Genomic DNA, 5,442 nt, shown 5'->3' with positions numbered 1-5,442 from the left:
TCCCTAACCCACAGTTTTTTTCCTTCTGTCTTCACAGAAATCTGTGGAGACAAAGTGCTAAAACTGGCTAGGAGACTGGAAATCCAGGTCTTCTGCAATTTTCACTCCAGAGCAGTTCCTGTGCCAGGTATTGGCTATTCAAGAAACAGAAGCACAGTGACCTGCAGATAACAAACTCTCAAAGTGTGTGGGCTATAGGACAGGCAATGAAGCTGCACACCTGATAAAGAAAGCTGCTGCAAAATGAGGCCATAAACCAATCACCGTAACAGAATATTGAGCTTTTAATGGTCCTCATGTTATTTGATGATGATCCTTTTCCTTACCATGGCAAAAGAAAAACAAAAGCGAGTAAAAGTTAGTGCTGGGCTTGCCTCATGAATGTAGAAAAAGTCATGTGTGCAGTATGAGAACACCCAGCCATGCAACTGCAGCTCCCCAGGGATGCAGGTGCCTCCAGGGACTGCAAAAGGGCTGCAATGCTCAAGGCACAGCTCTGAAAACTCTTAACTGGTTTTGCCTTTGAGAGCGATGACCTTCTGGTGTGGTTCCACACCCAGGTACATGAGTGTGGGATGTGACTACACCATGCTGATGTGCTGCTGATGCATCCTCCACCATTCCTGGACACTACCACCTGTGTCAACCCCTCCTGCAGGCATCAGTGCCCCTACACCCTGAAAACTAGTGTGATGGGGTTATCCTACAGCTGAGACAACTTTCTTGCTTAGCTGTGTAGCTGCGGTGTTAATTTCAATTTACTGTGCTATCTGAGCTCATTATTTACTAAAATTTTCAGCGGGATGGCACTTGCCCTGACCTTTAAATTGAAGCCACATACAGTACCAGAAGCCCAGTCTGTGACCATTTCAGAGAATTTGGTCAAGATTTGAGCTGTTTATGGCATTTCAAAATGAGAAAAAATTATCTGGCACAAGATACTTTTATTAAGTATTTTCTTGTAATAATTGAATCAAAGGGAAGCAGGAATTATGTACTTCTACAGCAGCCACACCATCTCTGCTACATATTGTGTCCTCCTGGTTGGTAAGGAACAACAGATTACTGTTGCTTTACAAGAAGCTCCAAGACAGAAAAGGGAAAGCATAGTTTTGGTGTGAGAAAATCATAAATAGGGAGAAAATAGCATGGCTGTAGCTCCCTCAGAGCTAAGCTGGATACAGATCCTGCCTCCTTGAGAAAGGTACAGTTTTTTGAAGGTGGGAGAATTATGAAGATACAGCACTGTGGAATTTAAAAAGTGATTGTTGATTTTACCCTTCCTAACAGAGCTAGCAACTTCTCTGGACAGGAAAGATAGTTTTGGCTCTGATCTGGAAAGTGCTTTCCAGAAACACAACTGCAGGTGTCCCATGTGTCACAGCCTCACCATTGATTTGCTATCACTTCCTACTTTGTTTTTTGATCTGATAGGCAAAAATTTAGGGGGACTTCCATGCAAAATACGATCCTTTCATCATAATCTAAGATATCTACAGTTTCTCTTAGCTTTTAGCAACTCAGACCAAGCCTTTTCAGAGATTTTTGTTAACATTCTTCATTTTATTCAGATCCCTGTGCCCACATTTAATATCTTTAAGACAATCAGGTGGTTCTGTGAAAAAATCCACTAAAAAGGTTCCTTGCAAAGTGTTTTGGAATGTATCTTAAAAACTTACAATCATTTTTAATACCATATAAAGAACAAATCTGAGGTTGGAATTGTTTCTATTTCATCCTCGTATTAAAATAATAAAAATTCAATGCAGGTCAGGGCAAGAGGATTCAAGAAATTTGGTAGAAATATACCAGCACGTAATTGAAATATTTGTGCCTGTAATTGTTTTTTTGTTTCTTGCTCTTTGTCTCATTACCTTGGTTTCAAAAACACAATGTACTTTACACCTCTGCTGCAATCTAATTGCCTATCTAGAGCTATCTCGGTGTTTGCTGGCACACACACAGTGCTGACTCTTTCAGCCTGGAGCGTTGTCTGCAGCATTTTGTGTGCTTGATAAATTTTCAAAGTGCCTAAGATAAAACCCTTGCCCTGGCAAGCAACTCCAGAGCCACATGCTAGGGTCCTGAGAAGCTTTGCAGTCCTCGGTGGAGAGAGCCCCTAGGGCTGGCTCTGTGCTCTTGTTCTTGGCTCAAATCTTTCCACCAGCACTGGGAGTCTTGTGGTGGCATCTCAGACCACCTTGTTTGGGAAATGCTGCATTTCAGGGCTCTTAAAGGCAGCGTCCCTGAAATGCCTGGCTCCTGGGAGGCTGAGGAATTTTCTGGTTGTGGTCCACAGAGGTTGGAAACACATGAGATTCCCCTTGAATCAGATAGCCCTTTGGGTTTGGTCTGCTCTGTCTGACACATGGCAGCTGTGTCATGTTCAACCAGCTCCAGAGGGTGGGTGGGGAAAATGATCCCTGGATCAGGATGCTGTATGTAACATAGTGGGGGAGTATTGCTGTTTCCTGCAGTGCCCCTGTGCTTTCCTCCTGAGTCAGAAGTGCTACAGGTCAGAGGGTTATTAAAAATATGTAGCTGCCACTAGATGAATCAGTGTGAAATATGAAACTAATATTAAACAGGGACATATTGAGTTATGTGCATGATTTCTCAGGAGAAATTATATAGGAATAAACATTGTTCTTCGTTAGGAATTTGGATTTTCTGAGATTCCTGAGTTCCCTTTGCTCCCACTGAACATGGTGGGAGATGAAGATGCTGAGAAAAATCACAGTTTTCAGCAGTTCTTGCTTTAGTTTACAATTATTCAGTGCAGCTTGGCTCTCAAATTATTTCTTGCAAGTTTGGAAAATCACTGCAAAGAATCAAAAATTACAGAAACTTTTTAATACTGACACCAGGTAAAAGACTTAGAGTTCCTCAGCTCTGCCTACAAGGGACATTTTTGCTGCAGTGTTTCCAAATATTGCCTTTAGGAAATATTTAAAAATGAAACATCAAAGGTGCAGGATTCTGCTGCATGGCAACAATAGTTGTAAGCAAGAAAAAATGACACATGGTGGAAAGGAAGGCTTGTACTGTTGAGCACAAATGTTTATTTATGGAAATATTTGTTGAACCCAAAGATTTATTTTATTGAAAAAAAACACCCTACCAAATAATATATAAGGTAATGATTTTTTCTTTGTTTTAAACAAACAAAAAAATTTGAAGAGCCTCTATTTACTTAACAAGAAAACAGGAAATCTGTTAGTGATATGTGTCATCCTGATTCTTCCTATTATGTTGGTTTACATGGAATGAATATTATAGTTAAAACACAGAAATATTACAATTTTATGCATGGTTTGCTGGAAATCATACACCTTCTTCCTCATTTTTCTCATAAAATACTTTTTTTTTTTTTTACAGCAGAAAACCATCTATGTGTATTCAATTGGAAAAAAACAAAACAAAAACCACAAACAACACCCTGTCTTTCAGCCTATTTCTTTAAAGGCAAGAAGTTCAGTGCTGCTTATCTGAGCAGGAAGCAATCCCCTGAATGTTAACTGCTTGGCTTATTGTGACTGCTAGGCACCACAATGATAACGGGATAGCTTATGCTCTCCATCCCGGGAGACCACAGCAGGTGATGGGTCTGAATCACTCACAATAAATCATTAGAGATTTCTTATATTGCCCCTTCCAAGAAGAAGGAAGCAGCAGTTCAAGGAAGCAAGGAAATATTTAGGTGGCATTATTCAAAACTGGAAGTTTTTTGCACCTTTACTGAAATATTTGTGCTATCCTTACCCTAGTTTTTTTTATTTTATTTTTGATGCAATCTTTATACATTATACTGTATTTTAAGCCTGAAAAATGTCCCTGTAAAGAGATCACTCGTTTAGGTCTTCTGTAAATTGATACTTATTCAGCAAAGGAAAGTTGTTGGGCTGTAAAAAGTATTTTAGCTTGGGTAGCTACAGACATCCCTCCCAGGAGAGCTCACTCAGTGGGTCTCCACAGTGGATGCTGAGACGGACAAGCTGCTCTTGCTGCAGCCCTGCCTTGCACATGGCATTTTGTGCCTGTGCACAGAAGGCAGCTAGACTGCTCCTCCAAAGCCAGCAGCCCTGTGCCAGCTGCATGCCTGCACGTCTCTCTGGGAAGACCCCCTTGCCCCCAGTACCTCGCTCTTCCCGAAAGAGCTGGCTTGGTTTTGCTCCTGCTCCTCCTCCCTGCAGATGGGGCTGCAAGCAGCTAGGTGCGAGGAACACTGATATGTGGGATTTGGGCACAGCACCCTGCCCAACCCCTGGAAGGGCAGGCCTTACTCATCTCCAAATCAGGCTTCAGGCACCTCTAGTGCAGTTGACTTGGGTTCGATTTGCAGATTTCCTATAGCTTATTTCTCCTCTGTAACGGTTTCCTTAGGAAGCCCAAAGTTTAATTGCACAGGCTGCCTCAGAAAGGCTCAGCACCTTGAAACTGGTGGAGCTGGATGTGGATTCACACTTTTTCTCCTGAGACCTCACCCAGGCAAGGTGTCTGTGTAGGTCATGCCACAAAAGGGAAGAAAGAGTCCCGTTTGGAAAGGGTCCAGCCTTGGAAAGTCCATCACTGCTGGCCGGCTGAATGAATATTTATGTGTCTACCTTGCACTTCATAATAATTAATCACTGAGATTGTAAAATCTTTGAAGAATGAAGAGTGAATAGCACTCTGTTTAGTGCTAAGATTATCAATGAGAACTATATCTAATTTTATATTAACATCACATCCAAAATTCATTTTAAAAATGCCTAATTGCTTGTTTATGGAAACAGCTACTTCAGATTAATTCTGTGATTAGTTTGACTATTTTACCATAAGTGGATGTGAATTAAAGAGAATTGATCATAGATTTTTAAATTATTATTTTTTTAAAATAAATGAATTAATCTATATTAATGGAAATTAATTACACTTAATTGTAAAATGCCTGCCTTATGCTGAACATCACTCTGTAAGTGCTGCTCTCTGTTTCCAAGGCAAGTCAGCCCCTGAGGTCCATCCCATACACTGCTTTCAAGTGGATGGGCCTTGGCTTTGTATCAGCACTTCCAGCTCTGGAGTCAGACAGTGTGTTACTGCTGTTCACACCACCATCTCCCTGGTTTTCGGCAGGAGGTGGGTTTGACACCAGTCTCTGCACTGTGAGGCTGAGAATGAGGATTATAGCACTTGCCCATTGAGCAAGTCTTCTTGTCCAAAGGGTTCAAGGAATTTTGTCCCCCAAAAAAGTGATATTTCTATCCGTATTTTATGACTGGCCTAAAACCAAGTCAAAGCAATTGGAAATGCATGGCCTGCTGACTGGAGGTCAGCAACATAGCTGGACATAATCCACAGGGGTGGATTGCCTCTATCCTACCTGTTACCCTGAAAGATCAGGCACCCAGCCTGAGCCAGCTGCCATCCTCTCTCCACCATCCATGGAGATGGACAGGCACA

Source organism: Apus apus, chromosome 1, assembly GCF_020740795.1.
Source record: "Apus apus isolate bApuApu2 chromosome 1, bApuApu2.pri.cur, whole genome shotgun sequence".
In the NCBI taxonomy this organism is placed as follows: Eukaryota; Metazoa; Chordata; class Aves; order Apodiformes; family Apodidae; genus Apus; species Apus apus.
The sequence above is the reverse complement of the archived record's forward strand: the minus strand, read 5'-3'. Positions refer to the sequence as shown.